Below are 17,394 nucleotides of genomic sequence, written 5' to 3' on the forward strand. Positions count from 1 at the left end.
ACTAAAGAATTTCTTTCGTTTTTGGTACGACAACCCTTTTTCAAGGAATCCACATACTAAGTAGTTTGCATAGTCTGCAAACCATGAAATTTCACTATAATCAATCTCCAAAAGATATTCATCAGGAAAGTTGTCTTGTATGGCCGATTCATTTAGAACTTCTAATTCGGGATTTTCAAGGCGAGAAAGATGATCAGCGGCAAGATTTTCTGCTCCCTTTTTGTCTCGGATTTCAATATCAAATTCTTGTAAGAGTAAGATCCAACGGATTAATCATGGTTTGGCATCTTGTTTTGAAAATATTTATCTAAGAGCAGAATGGTCGGTATAGACCACCGTTTTAGCTAGAACGAGATATGAACGAAATTTTTCAAAAGCAAAGACAATAACAAGGAGTTCTTTTTCAGTAGTTGTGTAATTCGTTTGTGCTCCTTGTAACGTCTTACTAGCATAATAAATAGGTTGAAATCATTTTTCAATCCTTTGTCCTAAAACGGCTCGCATTTTAAAATCACTTGCATCGCACATGAGTTCAAATGGTAGATTCCAAGTTGGAGTTATCATGATCGGCGCATTAGTCAGTTTTTCTTTAAGAATATTAAAAGATTTGATGCATTCATCTGAAAAGATGAATGGAGCATCCTTTTCTAGGAGTTTATTCATAGGAGTGGCAATTTTAGAAAAGTCTTTTATGAAACGTCGGTAATAACCGGCATGTCCTAAAAAACTCCTAACTCCTCTAACATTGGTGGGATGTGAAAGTTTAGCAATTACATCTACTTTAGCTCTATCCACTTCATTTCCTTCCTTTGAAATTTTATGATCAAGAACGATGCCTTCTTTAACCATGAAATGGCATTTCTCCCAATTAAGAACTAGATTTGATTGCTCGCATCTAATAAGCATTCGTTCAAGATTAACTAGACATGTTTCAAAAGTATCACCGAAGATTGAAAAGTCATCCATGAAAACTTCCATGCATTCTTCTATCATGTCGTGAAAAATCGCCATCATGCACCTTTGAAAGGTTGCAGGGGCGTTGCAAAGTCCAAATGGCATGCGTTTGTAAGCAAAAGTACCATAAGGGCACGTGAAGGTGGTTTTCTCTTGGTCCTTGGGTGCGATTGGAATTTGAAAATATCCGGAGAAACCGTCAAGAAAACAATAGTAACTGTTTCCGGCTAATCTTTCCAACATTTGATCAATGAAAGGTAAGGGAAAGTGATCTTTTCTGGTGGTGTCATTTAATTTTCTATAATCAATACAAACACGCCATTCAGTTACAGTCCTAGTAGGAATAAGCTCATTTTTTCATTTGTGATGACAGTCATGCCGTCCTTCTTAGGTACACATTGAACTGGGCTTACCCATGGACTATCAGAGATCGGATAAATTAAACCTGCATCAAGCAGTTTAATAATTTCTTTCTTAACAACATCTTGCATATTAGGATTTAGTCTTTGTTGGCGTTACACATATGTTTTGTGACCTTCTTCCATAAGGATTTTATGTGTGCAATACGAAGGACTTATGCCTTTAATGTCGTGAATTTTCCATGCAATAGCTGGTTTGTGAGCTTTTAGCACAGAAATGAGTTGAGATTTTTCATTTTCAGTATGAGAAGACGATATTATTACAGGTAATTCAGATTCACCATGTAAATAAGCGTATTCCAAATGGGTTGGAAGTGGCTTTAACTCTAATATCGGTGGTTCTTCTATCGATGATTTGTATCGATATATGTCTTCCTCTTTAAGTATTTGAAGTTCTTCTTTTGTTGGTTCGTAATCATTAGCCATGAGTGTGGCTAATATTTCAGCTTCATCAATTGGTTCAGTTCCTTCTCCTAAAGAACATTCTCCTGTTCCTTGTAATTCTGGAAATTCTTCTAACAATTCTGCATGTGAATCTATAGTTTGAATATAATAACATGTATCATCTGCAGATTGCGGTTGTTGCATGGTTCTATCAACAGAAAAGGTAACACTCTCGTCATCTATACTTAGGATCAGTTTCTTACCAAACACGTCTATTATTGCTTTAGCCGTGTTTAAAAATGATCTTCCTAATATAAGAGGAACTCGAGAATCTTCTTCCATGTCCAGAATAACAAAGTCTACCGAAAATACTAAAGTATCAACTTTAACTAGCATGTTCTCCATTATCCCTCTAGGATATTTTACTGATCGATCGGCTAGTTGTATGCTTATTCGTATTAGTTTCAATTCTCCAAGGTCTACTTTAGCTTATAGTGAATACGGCATTAAATTTATACTAGTACAGTCTGCCAATGCTTCTATTGAATTAAGACTACCTAGTAAATATGGAATTATGAAACTTCTTGGATCTGAGAGTTTTTCTGGTAGTTTATTCAACAGCACTGCAGAACAATTAGCATTCATTGTAACAGCCGAGAGTTCTTCCATTTTCCTTCTATTTGTGATTAGATCTTTTAAGAATTTAGCATATCTTGGCATTCCTGAAATCACATCAATGAAAGGAAGATTGACATTTATTTGTTTAAACATATCCAAGAATTTGGATTGCTCGGCTTCAAGTCTTTCTTTTCTCATTTTACTCAGGTAAGGAAGCGGTGGTTGGTATGGTTTAACATAAGGTTTAGCCTTAACTGTGTTATCTTCATTAACTTTTCAACTACCGGTTCTTTTTCCTTATCTTGCTCAGGCTGTAGTGCTTGTGGAGTAGGAATAGAGTCATCAGAAATTACAGGTATTTCAGGTGATTTAAGTGTAATGCAACTTCTTGTGGTAATGGCTTTAGCTATTTTATTCCGGGGGTTAGCATTTGTATCGCTAGATAGACTCCCCAGTTTCCTTTCACTTATCAACCTTGCTAGGTTACTTACTTCTTGTTCCAGATTTTGAATAGAAGCTTGTTGATTTCTAAATGCTTGAGCATTTTGTTCATTGGTTTGTTTCTGAGATATGAAAAACTGCGTTTGAGATTCAACTAGCTTCGACATCATATCTTCTAAATTTGACTTTTTATCATCGGTTTGTGGTTGTTTAATTAGAAAAATAGGTCTTTGCTGATTGTAAGTATTATTGGATACTTGTTGATTGCTAGGACCTTGTTGGTTGTTGTATGGAACATTTCGGTTATAATTCTGATTTTGATTGTAGTTTGGTCTTGGCGGTTGATAATTATTTTGATAATTATTTTCAGGCCTTTGGTTCATGTATGAAACATTCTCTCTTTGTTCCATTGTTTGTTCAATAGTGAGATAATCTTTTGTCAAATGTGGTCCTCCACACTGCTCACAACTAATTCGTATTGCGTGAATATCTTTAGTCATCTTTTCCATTCGTCTTTCGAAAGCATCTAACTTTGCGGAAATGGAATCAAAGTCATGGCTAGAATCGGCTCTAGCCGCTTTAGATGATCTAACGATGTCTTTTTCTTGATGCCACTCATGTGAGTGGGAGGCTGTGTTATCAATAATTTTGTAAGCTTCAGTTACGGTTTTCTTCATAATGGAACCACCAGCTGCTATGTCGATGTCTTTTCATGTAGTAATGTCGCATCCTTGGTAGAATATTTGTACTATTTGATACGTGTCTAAACCATGTTGAGGACATCCTCTCAACAACTTTCCAAATCTTGTCCACGCCTCATATAATGTTTCATTTGGCTTTTGTGTGAACGTAACAATTTCTCCTTGAAGTCTCACGGCTTTAGATGTCGGAAAGAATCTTTTAAGAAATTTCTCAACTAAGACATCTCATGTGTCAATCGCCCCTTCAGGTAACAATTCTAACCAATATTTGGCTTCTCCCTTTAAAGTCCAGGGGTATAACATGAGATAGATCTGTTCATCCTCAACTTCTCTGATTTTGAATAGAGTACAGACCCTATTAAAGGTACGAAGATGTTCGTTTGGATCTTCCTTCGGCGTACCACTAAATTGGCATTGATTAGTTACCATGTGTAGGATTTGTCCTTTGATTTCATAATCTGGCGCATTAATGTCTGGTTGAGTAATGGCATGACCTTGGCCAGTGCGTGTTGCTCTCATTCGATCCTCCATACTTAGAGGTTCTTGATTTTCCATGATTGAATGAATCACTAGAGGATTCTGATTTAATGGTTTCTTCCTCGACAATCTCTGGTTGAGTAATTTGTGGTTCAGGAGGAATGATTAGTGGTTCAGGATCTCTGAATTGTCCTTGAATATCCTCCGGGTTCTCAATTGTAAGGTCGGGTTCAAAAAATAGATTATCGGAAATTTGAATTAGAGTACTTGGTCGACTTGATGATGATTCTAAAGAAAAATCAACGGCAACAATATTTGTTAGATGTCTTGATCGAGTTACAGGTGGTGGACGTATGAAAGGTGGTGAACGTTTTTCTCGGTGCATTCACTGAATATCCTATTAGTTATAAAATAAAAATAAAAAATTATATAAGTTATCAAATTAATAGACTTTTCTGATTTTGTCCACGTTTCGAATAGCCAATAGATGCAGCAGGTAGCCAGGACCCTTTAAATTGGAAGCCCATAACTCGGTACTAACAAATCCAACTATTACTACGAGCCAGAAAATTTTGGATGTCTATCAATTTAACCGCTTAAAATAATTTTTCATCGAAATTTTGAAGATAAAATCTATGTCCTAGAAACTAGAGCATCGAGAAATAAGAGGAAGAAAAAGAGTGCGTCGAAAAACGTCAAAAAATAAAAGGTCAAAAAATAATAATAAGAAAGTAAAGCGTCGAAACTTAATAGTCTAAAAACTAAATATTAAAAGTTGCGTCTAAAGGTATTAAAGCTTAAAAGGAATTCTAAACGAAAAACGGCAATTACTTAAAAGGTACTAAAATCTCTTAAATACTAAAGCGATAAGTGACGTCGTAAAATTCTAAAGCGCCTAAATCTTAGTCTAAAGAAAAAGCACTTAATGGATTTTACGGCAAAGCTTAAAAATCTAGAAATATAAATAACTACGGCAAAATACTAAGTTACGAACTAATTACGAACGACAAATTATAAAAGTTACGAATTAAATGTTTAAAAAGATACGAAATATAAAAATAAAACTTAAAGTTATAAATGTACAATTTTTATAAAAAATATTATTTTTATATTATTTATTTTATAAAAATATTAGTTTTTTATTTAATAAAACTAATTAAACTATAATATTACAAATTAAGTAATAAAACTAAAACTAATTAATATTTTAATTATACCCAAATTCTAATTAATTAATAATAATTATTATTAATTACAAACCCTAATCGTTCGTACAAGGTTTCAGGCGTGTCAGAAGATACCATGCGGTCGCATGGGTTTAGACCTTCACTCTCATGCGATCGTATGGAGTGCAGGTTCAGATCAGATGCAGGCCGAAATTTTGCAGATTCAGATTTCCTTTTTTCTTTTCTTTTTTACTTTTTACTTTGATTTTTTTATTTTCTTATTTTATAGAAAATATAATATAACTAAAACTTATATAAAAAAAAACTTATTAGTTTTTGTAACTAAAAAAACTTTTTAATTTAAACTCTTAAAAATATAGATACATATTTTTCTTTTTTATGTTTTTTTTATTTTTGTTTTTAAAATTTAAACTTCTGTAAATATATTTTTACAAAAAATAGTTTAAAAACTAATTTTTTTTATTATAGTGTTCTATGGCATTCCCGGCAGCGGCGCCAAAAATACTTGATGTGTGCGAGGTGTAGTACGTAATACTATTAATTTTACTACGAAATACTATTAAATACGATACAATTTACACAAGTTATTTATTTATTTATTGAATAGAATATACCTAAACCTTGCTACAACACTTATAGGCAGTGTACCTAATCATAGAGTAGTGTAGTTTTTAGTAAGTCTGGTTCGTTCCACAGGGAGCTAGCTGAGTTTAACGCTATATATATTTTAAAAACTATATTTGTATATATATATATATATATATATATATATATATATATATATATATATATATATATATATATATATATATATATATATATATATATATATATATATATATATATATATCAGTAGTATTTTATCATTATAAAAAGGGGGTTTTACCGTTTAGTGACCGGTTTTTCTATTTTATGTCTTAAGTCACAATTAAAACCTAATGTAAAATATTAAATATAAATATAACTTAATTTAAAGCGTAAAGTAAATGACGATAAATAAAAGTGCGATAAATAAAAGTGCAATAATTTAAAGTACGATAAATAAAATGACGATAAATAAAATGACGGTAAATAAAAGTACGATGAGATATAAATTAAAGGAATTATGCTTATTTATACTTCCGTAATCATGATGTTTGACGTGTTGATTTTAATTTATTACCATGGGTTAATTATCCTTTTTTCTGGATTATTCGATATGTCCATCTGGTTTTGTCCATAATAGTCCATCGGTCATAATTATAAAGTGCGAGAGTCTTCGCCAAATTAACCTTATACCCGAAGTCAAATATTCCAACTAATTGGGGATTCGAACTGTAATAAGGTCTTAATACTTTGTGTAATGAATACACCGGGTTATGGACTGCGTGTAATCCAAGGTGTTAATACTTTGTTAACAATTACACCAATTACCCTTGAATGTAATCCACCCCTGTTTTAATGAGTCCAGTGACTATTAATCCATCCCCGTGTCCGGTCAAATAAACAATTATTAGTATTTATAAATATCCCGCCCACCGTACCCAGTAAAGCGTATGTGGTTATATATAAACACGTCAAATTATAAATCTCTATATTAAATCAACGAGATATCATTTAATTAATATAAAGCTCATTAATAGCCCATAGTCCAATTTCCACGAGTGTCGGTCTTTTGTCCAAACCCCAATTATGGTCCAAAACCCAATAACCCAGTCTTAATATTTAGTCTAACATCATGATTACTTCAGTTTAAATAAACATAATAATAAGTTAGCTACGAGACATTAATTTAAAAAGGTTGAACATAACTTACAATAAGTATTAATCGCGTAGTGTTACACCGACAGAATTTTGACTTACAAACTTAAAACATTCGCCACTATAACCTTATTATTATTAACTTAATATTAAAATTATAATTATAAAATAAATATATATATTTGAGAGAGAGTGATATCAGTAGGATATGGTGTGTAAAACTCGTCAAAATTCGTTGCAATTTATAGACCTGGCCAGACTTCTGGGCTCATGCGATCGCATGAGAATTACTCATGCTGGCCATGCGATCACATGGCCGCCTTCTTCTGGTCACATTTCATTTAAAACGTGGGCTGCTGAGTTTTAATAATATATAATATAATATATATAATTTTATATAATTATATATATTATATTATATTCTTGTGCTCTGTTGACTTATAATTTTAGCTCCGTTGCGTTGATGCTCGGTTTATGTCCCGGTTCTGGATTTTCGAACGTCCTTTCGTACGATTTAATATTTTGTACTTTGCGTTTTGCGACTTGTACTCTTATAATTTTTGGACGTTTCTCAGCAATAATTTGAACCACTTGGATTGTACTTTGTACTTTTTAGCATTTTGGTCGTTTGTGTCTTCAAATCGTCGAATCTGTCTTTTGTCTTCACCTTTTATTATTTAAACGAATATCACTTGTAAATAGAACAATTGCAACCAAAAGCCTGTCTTTCTTGAAGGATAATGCTATGAAATATATGTTCGTTTTTAGCATTATCACTCACTATTGCCCTCTCGAATTTAAATTTTACTGATTTTAAGTAATGAGGGCATTTCTTAATCTTAAGTGTGGGGGATGGTATAAATTCTCGCGGGTATTCAAATGGTATTCAACTTGGCTTATTTTCGTAATTTTATGAAAAATTTTAAATTTTTGAACTAAAAGTTTTAACGAAAAAGCCAAGTGTGGGGGATTTTTACCAATCTTTTCGAATTACTATCACAAAATTTTACAAAGTTAAACGTTTAAAGTACTTTTGGATTGAAAATATAAGGAATAAAAGTCACTAAACGGAAAGGATGCATCTAGCCCATCCTTGAAGGAAGTAAAGTCTTCCGAATTTTTGCCTTACTTGATATAGCATACTTCCTAAACTATATCATTTCATACCAATATCATATCACGATATAAAGGTAGAGTGGGAAGGGAAAGTCTTGAACTTTCAAACCCAAAAATAAACTTGGTAGGGTAAATCCAAGTCGCTTTCCAGTGCAAGACCGATTACGGTGCATAAGCTGGAGCAGGATATGTCCCACGCGATAGCTTAGTCTTCGCAGTTTTAACCCTTGATCTAAAATGTACAAATTGTCATAAAAGACCGATATTAATATCGCGTCAGGGGGCACCCGGTTAAGAGTTCCATGATACTACAATCATGGGGGTGGATAGCTTGCTAATGGCCGACAGAGACTTCGGTTTTCAGTTACCCTCAACCGAAATTTGAGGTTAAAACCGGAAAATGTGTCTAGTGTAAAAACTAGCATGACATTTTCAAAATCATAAAACGTTTTCTTAAGATCCAGTTTTCCCTAAGGATCCAAATTTATAAGAACTTTCACCGAAGTTCATTTCTCCCAAGCAATCCAAATGTGTGCGTGTGTTTCATATATTGTGTGTGTAACTCAAAGAGTGTGTATTCTAATTGTGTAACATGTGTTTCATATAGCGTGAGTTTGTGTTCCAAGATAATGTGTGTGTTTTGCGTGCTTCGTGTGACTAGTGTGATGTGTATTCCAAGAAATGTGTGTGTTTTATATTTGTGTTTTGTATTCGAGTGTTTGAAATAAGACTTGCTTGAGGACAAGCAAGAGTTAAGTGTGGGGGATTTGATATTGCTCAAATTAGACATATCTTTAGTCGCAATATCAAGCTCTATCGTTGTTTATTTCGTGTATAAACATAGTATTTTCGTTTGTATTCCATTTTATTGTAAAATAGTTAAAATCATTGTGTAATTGAAGAAATATGGAAGATTTTGGATGATACAACTCAGAGATCGAAAATAAGTCAAAAAGTTGATGAATAGTAAAGTGCGCTCAAGAGTGCGCTCAAGTGTGCGATCAGCTCACTCGTCCAAAATTTGATCAGAGAATTCTGGAGTTGTAGAAAAAGTGCGCGCTGCTACAGTGCGCTCGGCGCACTCCAGATGTAAAGCAGATTTGAACGCGTTTTGTCGAGCTGTAAAGTTTAATCCGGGTAGGTGAATAGTGCGCTCAGCGCACCCCTAAATGTGCGCTCGGCGCACTCTACTTTCGGTGCAGTTTTTCTCCTTTATAAACTCCTGTCCAGCCTCATTCTCAAAAACACACCAGTTCACAGTCATTTCATAGGCTAAGGTTACGATTCAAGGTGATCCTTGGAGTAATCCAGGATCACTTAATCCATCATTTCAATCCGGAATCAAGAATCATCAGGATCATCATCCAAGATTGCTTCAAAAGGTCGATTCTTGTTAGTTCAATGAATTCTATCTTTATTTCCATTTTGTTATTGTCTTTAAATATGATTCTTAGCTAAGTTCTTGTTATGTTCATCTAGATAAATAACCGAGATGTTGAATGTTTACTTTTGATTGATTGTTCTTATGCATGATAGTTTGATGTTTGAATAAAAGAACCATTCTTGTTAAGTTTAATCTTTTCGATTCAATTAGTTAGTATACTTGTGTGCAGCGGAGGTGTATGAAATACTATTATTTTTAATACAAAATACGGTACAATTTACACAAGTTTTAATTATTTTGTTTACGGATGGGATATACCTAAACCTTGCTACAACACTATAGGCAGTGTACCTAATCGCAGAGTAATGTAGTTTTTAGTAAGTCCGGTTCGTTCCACAGGGAGCTAGCGATTACGTACTATATTTTTAACAACTATATTTATATAAAATATATATAATTATATATAGTAATAATAATATATAAAAGGGGGTTTTTACCGTTTAATGACCGGTTTGTCGATTTTAAATAAAGCGTAAAGATAAATGACGATAATATAAAAGATAGAATTTAAATTGCGATAAATTAAATTGCAGTAATTAAAATGACAGTAAATAAAGGTACGATGAAATATGAAATAAAAGTATTATGCTTATTTAAACTTCCGTAACCGTGATGTTTGACGTTTTGATTTTAATTTATTACCCTGGGTTAATTGTCCTTTATCCTGGATTATTTGATACCTATTTGGTTTTTGTCCATAATAGTCCATCGATCATAATTATAAAATGCTCGTCAAATTAACCTTATTCCCGAAGTCAAATATTCCAACTAATTAGGGATTCGAACTGTAACAAGGTTTTAATACTTTGTTAATAATTACACCAGGTTATCAACTGCATGTAATCCAAGGTTTTAATACTTTGTTAACAATTACACCAATTATTCTTGTATGTAATCCACCCCTGTTTTAATTAGTTCATGATACATTAATTTATTCACTTGGCCATAATGAATAATAAATTACCCAATCCAATTGATTAATTAAATGAGTGTAAACGATGTCGTATAAAAGTCACTAAATATGACCTTCGTAATCATTTTAACAATTATTAGATTAACTAATTTGAAGATAGGTTCGACAGATTCTAATGAGTTGTCATTCAATTAGACAATACCCCCACCTATTAATAGTCAATAGTCCAATGTTCACAAGTGTCGGTCTTTTGTTCAAACCCTAATTATGGTACAAAATCCAGTAACCCCGTATTTAATATTTAGTCTAACATCACGATTGCTTCGGCTCAAATAAGCATAATAATTACTAAGTTACGAGACATTAATTTAAAAAAGAAGAACATAGCTTACAGTGATTATTTATCGCGTAGCGTTACCCGGACAGAGTTTCGACTTAAAACCCGTAAAACATTTCTTACAATAACCCAACTAAACGATAACTTTATTATTAAAATTAACTTATATTAAAATTATAATATAAATATATTTATGTTTACAGAAGAAAGAATGAAAAGAGTGTGCAAAATTCGGCTGAAAACATTGCAATTTATAGGACCTGGCCAGGATTCTGGGCTCATGCGATCGCATGAGATTTGTGCTTCCAGGCCATGCGATCGTATGGCCAGCTGGGACATATATTTTTGCTTTTCAAAACGTGGGCTGCTCGATTTAAATAATATATAATATTATATATATATTTTTATATAATTATATACATATTATATTATATTATATTATATTCTTGTGCATAGTTGACTCGTAATTTTAGCTCCGATGTCTCGCTCGTTTACGCCCAGTTTATGTCCCGGTTCCGGATTTTCGAACGTCTTTTTGTGTGCTTAGATATCTTGTACTTTGCGTTCCACGACTTGTACTCTTGTAATTTTTAGACGTTTCTTATCAATAAATGGAACCACTTGGATTGTATCTTGTACATTTGAGCTTTTTGGTCATTTGCGTCTTCAAATCGTCATTTTCTTCTTTTGTCTTCGCACTTATTTATTTAAACGATTATTACATAAAAATAGAACAATAGTAACTAAAAGCTTTACATATTGGAAGGATATTGCACCTAAATATATGTTCATTTAGAGCACTATCAAATATCCCCACACTTAAGCGTTGCTTGTCCTCAAGCAATACAGAACTTGAAATAAAATCACACTTCACTCGAATCACTTTTTTTTTATTCTCACACTTTATACGTCAGTGATTTTGATACGATGGTATAAACAATGATAGTAACAATAGAACCATGGTTAAAGGTGGATGTGACATCCACAGTTATCTCGGGTTTAGGTCAACGACACTTATAATCAAATAGCCGATTTATTTTCGGTTTTCAAAGCAAAGTGCACATTTGAAAGGCGGTTTAAAGTCCCACGTGACTATGAAAATTTAGATCCTTAAGGAAATTGGATCTTTATGAAAACATTTGATCTTTTGAAAATTCATTCTAGCTTTTACCCTAGATAAGTTTTCCGGAATAACCCTTCACCGGTGTTTGCAAAATATTTTTGTGGGTTTTGTGAGTTTCAGATTTGAAAATTTTAGCTCAAAACTTGCGGTTTTGTGTCACCCACTTGCTAAACTTGTATTAGGAAAGCACACGTCCAGTATACTTGCTCCGTATATTACCTTTCCGTAAACTACCGTCAGGTTGTAAAGGAAAGCGTTGAACAAGCAACTGTTAAGGCAATGTCTAATGACATGCAAGTGTTCATGGTCCACAACGTGTCGAATGCAATTATTATCCTTTGTAGGAGAAATAGTAAAGATCACCCTATAATTTTTCGGTCTGGCACAAGGTCCTGTCTTTGACCATGCTATGCAACCACCGTTCTTACGGTTGACACCCGATTTGGTTCAGGTGACCTAATGAATTCCGGTGAATTCTTAGGATTTTACGTTCAATGGCAATGAACGCATTGAAAATGGGTTTTCAGAAAACAAATCGTTTTTAATTGGATCAAAATATTTTCTCGTTCAAGATCGAGTTTAGATATCATCGAATTCAGTGAGTTTGTAATTCTCAATCTTTAAGGTCAATCTCAAGGATTGAGTAATATCAGGCTTAAATCCTGATTTTTAATCTTTAAGGAGATTAACCTTTTCTGGGGGTCTGATTCATTAGTCTTATCAAGCTAATTTGCACGGCGCCCTCCCCATTTTACGAGACAGATCCTCTCATGGTTAGGATAAGTCTGACCACATGGCGACCCTATTTGATACTGAGGTCCGTGGATTTCCTGCTGATTTTAGAGATGACTTTCCTAGATTCTTCGTCAACCTACAGCTGGTCTGGACGTCAACTTCCTGACCTAAATCAAGAAGCGTGTGTCTTTTTTGGAAGATTTTACTTCCTTCATTTCTTTTTCCGAAAGACTTTACTTCCTTTTAAATCAAGTGGCACATATCTCTCAAATTTATTATAACAAATCGGGTAAAACTGATTAAAATTGTCCAAAACAAATGTACCTTCCATTATTTGTACAAAAATATGTGATATGTAATTTGAATTACTTGGTAGATTTTTCCCACACTTGGGTTTTATATTTCTTTCTTTGCCTTTTTATTCTCTTCTATTCCATTATAAATGAATTCAAGCGTTTTGGGTTGTTTCTCAATTTATGTCCTTTCCGAGGTAACAATAATTTCGGTATTATCACCTAGTTTTATCATTCATAAATATGTATAAACATGATTTTGAGTTCATTTAATTGAAAATTTTTCAAATTTTCACAAAATTTGGCAATTAAACTAAGTGTAAACCCGAGAGAATTTATAACCCTTCCCCACACTTGAGATCTTGCAATACCCTCATTTGCAAGAAATCAGAAAAAATTTAAATTCATGAGGGTGATTAGTGTAGAAAAGTGATTAAAAATACCCAGTTTGTAATTAAGCTCGTCGAATGATAGATGGCGCTCCTCATCGTTCATTCCTTTTGTCATACGTTTTGCGTCTTATCGTCAAAATTAGTAGCTTTTGCTGAACTTAATGTCAGTCTTTGAAAATGCGTTGTTTTACCCTGTTTTGTATATAACATAAAATACAAACATATATATACATATTTTGAAGTTTGGCATATAACCCCACGTTCATATAATATTTTTGGCATACTTTAGATCAAAAATATTAAAAAATAATGATAACTAAATTTTTCGCCCCGTCTTTGGGTAAAGCAATTTCGATTCTACGATCTAGTCTTTAACTCACGATGAATTTTAGAAATTATTTTTTTTAACATAATGAAATAAAGTAAATTTTGTTTTTAAATTCACACAAAACATAAATTTAAAAAGCCTATTAATTTTATACAAAACCTACAAAACAAAAAAAAATTAGAATGAGGGGAGAAAACTAGTTCTTTAGTGTCTGCTAGTGGAAAAGACCAATCGGATTCCATTCTCGGAACTACACGAGAACAGAACAACTAACTCTAGACAGCATTTTCTTTTTAGAACATTTGAATCTCCCCACACTTAGGTAGCTGTGGTGTCGAAATTGTGATTAACTTCATCGTCAATTTTTCTTGGACCATAATCAACTTGCATATCTGTGACTTTTGCTTTAAGCCATTGGTCGGATTCCTGTGTAATATCCACAAATTCAACTAGTTTCACCTTTTCTTTAGGCGATAGATTGGATACTAACTGGTTACATAACTTAAAGTTCCCCTTTGTTCTAGCATCGCGAATCCATTTAATAAGTTTCTTCATTGAACTGTTAATAACGGGGTCATTTAATTTTGTATCAACAACGGGGTTCTTTGTTATCAGGTCATCATTAGGTGTTACTTCATCTTCCCTACACTTAGGCATTTTATTATTGCTAAGCACTACCGTTGGAGTTGGTAAAACAATGTGGTTTTTACCAATCGTCTTTATCGGTTCAATGATTTTGGTTGGTGGAGATCTAGACTTTCGAATCATAAAGGTGACCGATTTGTCACCATCACTAAGTGTCATTCTACCCTCTCTTACATTATTGAACGCCTCGGTGGACGCTAAGAATGGTCGACCTAAAATTAGAGGAATGTTTGAGTCCTCTTCTATGTCAATGACAATAAATTCGACTAGAAAGGTTAAATTTCCCACTTGAACGGGTAGGTGGTCAGGAATTCCAACTGGGTGCTTAATGGTTTGATCAAGGAGTCGAACACTCATTTTTGTTGGACTTAACTCACATACTCCTAATCTCTTATATAATGAAAGAGGCATAACACTCACACTCACACCTAAATCTGCTAGTGCATCATACATGACACAATCACTAAGTAGACAAGGAACAATAAATTCACCCGGATCACCCAACCTGGGTGGAATTTTTGGTGGAACTGTCTTCACCGGGTTTATTTTTACGGTTTTTGTTTCTTGCACTTTCTTATTCTTCTTCTTTTTTCCTAAGTTATTACCTATAATTTGCTCATACTCAACTCCTTTTCTTGGAAACGGGATGGGTGGTCAGTATGGTGCCACCACTGGCTTTACATACTCGGGTGGTGGTGGTGGTGGTGTAATTTCTTCATTGTTACTCACATCTAAAACCTTCCCATCTTCTGGTGCTGGTTTTTCAGAATTTGTTGACACCATATTAACATTCTCATTCCGTGGATTTATTTCAGTATCACTCGGTAGCTTTCCTTGTTCCCTCTCACTCATCAATCTAGCAAGAGTACCTACTTGTTTTTCTAGATTCAGAATGGAAGCTTGTTGAGTTCTAAATAACTGATCAAACCTCTCATTCGTTTGGGTTTGAGATGTAATAAATTGTGTTTGAGATTCCATTAGCTTTGCCATCATTTCTTCCAGATTTGGCCTTTTCTCTTCGGTTTGTTGTGGTGGTTTATACAAGCCAGGTCTTTATTGATTGAAAGTGTTGTTTTGAGTTGGTTGGTTATTCGGACCTTGTTGGATGTACAAGTTGTTTTTGCTTCCATTTGGATTGTAATGAATGTTTTGATTTCGATTAAAGTTTGGCCTTGGCGGTTGATAATTATTTTGATAATTATTTCCCGGCCTTTGGTTCATGTAGGAAACATTCTCACGTTGTTCCATCGTTTGCTCAATGTGACAATCTTTTGTTAAGTGTGGTCCACCGCATTGCTCACAACTAATTCGTATTGCATGAATATCTTTAGTCATTTTTTCCATTCGTCTCTCGAAAGCATCTATTTTTGCAGAAACAGAATCAAAGTCATGGCAAGAATCGGCTCTAGCCACTTTAGATGAACGAAAAATATCTTTTTCTTGGTGCCACTCATGTGAGTGGGCTACTGTGATATCAATAATCTTGTGAGCTTCGGTAGCAGTTTTCTTCATAATGGAACCACCAGCTGCTGTGTCGATGTCTTTTCGTGTAGAAACATCGACACCTTGGTAGGATATTTGTACTATTTGATAAGTGTCTAAACCGTGCTGAGGACATCCTCTCAACAACTTTCCGAATCTTGTCCATGCCTCATATAATTTTTCATTTGGCTTTTGCGCGAACATAACAATTTTTCCTTGAAGTCTCACGGCTTTAGATGCCGGAAAGAATATTTTAAGAAATTTTTCAACTAAGACATCCCATGTGTCAATCGCTCCTTCGGGTAACGATTCTAACCAATCTTTGGCTTCTCCCTTTAAAGTCCAGGGAAACAACATGAGATAGATCCGTTCATCCTCAACTTCTCTGATTTTGAATAGAGTACAGATCCTATTAAATGTTCGAAGATGTTCGTTTGGATCTTCTTTTGGCGTAACACTATATTGGCAATCATTAGTTACCATGTGTAGGATTTGTCCTTTGATTTCATAATCTGGCACATTAACATCTGGCTGAATAATGGCATGTCCTTGGCCAGTGTGTGTGGCTCTCATTCGGTCTTCCATACTTTGAGGTTCCGTTACTTCCATAATTGAATTTGTTGAATACGAATCACTAAAGGATTCTAATTTAACGGTTGTGGTTCAGGAGGAATGATTATTGGTTCAGGATCTTGGAATTGTCCTTGAATATCCTCCAGGTTCTCAATTGTGAAGTCGGGTTCAAAAAATGAATTATCGGAAATTTGAGTTGGAGAACTTGGTCGACTAGATGATGATTCTAAAGAAAAATTAACGGCGACAATATTGGCTAGATGTCTTGATCTGGTTACAGGTGGTGAACGTATGAAAGGTGGTGAACGTTTTGCTCAGTGCATTCACTGAATATCCAGTTAGTTATAAAAATAAAAATTATATAAGTTATCAAATTAATAGACTTTTTTGATTTTGCCCACGTTTAGAATAGCCAATAGATGCAGTAGGTAGCCAGGACCCTTTGAATCGGAAGCCCACAACTGTAGTGACCCGAAAAATTTCGACTAATTTTAAACCAAACTCTCGATACGATATTATATCCTTGACACGATAAGCAAAGTCTGTTAGGTTGAATCTCAAAAATTTTGAACTGTTTCATATATTCAATTGACCTTCGACTGCTCTCGATGATTTACGAACAATTATTTGTAAATATATATATATATATATATATATATATATATATATATATATATATATATATATATATATATATATATATATATATATAATAATTTGAAATATTATTTGATATAATATATGATTTAATTTTAGGAAATAAATATGTAAAATAATATGCGATATAATGAAAACTACTATTATAATTATATAGATATGTATATATGTATATATAAATATTTATTTCTTGTAAATATATAAAATTATATTAAATCTAATTGTTTAAAAATATATAATATATTTATTTTAGTAGTTAAAACATGCTATTTAAAACTGTTTGCATATAGAAAGAGAATATATTAAAAAAAAATTGATTTCGAGCCTAATTAGTAAACGTCAGTGATACTCGGTTGACTTTTCGTTAGTTTTAATATAGATAAAATACATGTTCATGAATGATTAAGATAAAAGTTGAATTGTAAATTGATTACG

At 33.3% G+C, this 17,394-nt stretch overlaps 2 non-coding genes across 2 annotated transcripts; both read left to right on the forward strand.

The window, feature by feature from the left end:
• The first annotated feature begins 3,581 nt into the window (after positions 1-3,581).
• LOC139879035 (small nucleolar RNA R71) lies at positions 3,582-3,688 on the forward strand. Its single transcript, XR_011769889.1, has one exon. It is a non-coding gene; the product is annotated as a small nucleolar RNA R71 (small nucleolar RNA).
• A 12,159-nt stretch (positions 3,689-15,847) lies between these two features.
• Positions 15,848-15,954, forward strand: LOC139879171 (small nucleolar RNA R71). The gene has a single exon (XR_011770022.1). It is a non-coding gene; the product is annotated as a small nucleolar RNA R71 (small nucleolar RNA).
• The last annotated feature ends 1,440 nt before the right edge of the window (positions 15,955-17,394 follow it).

Source organism: Rutidosis leptorrhynchoides, chromosome 11 (assembly GCF_046630445.1).
Source record: "Rutidosis leptorrhynchoides isolate AG116_Rl617_1_P2 chromosome 11, CSIRO_AGI_Rlap_v1, whole genome shotgun sequence".
NCBI lineage: Eukaryota > Viridiplantae > Streptophyta > Magnoliopsida > Asterales > Asteraceae > Rutidosis > Rutidosis leptorrhynchoides.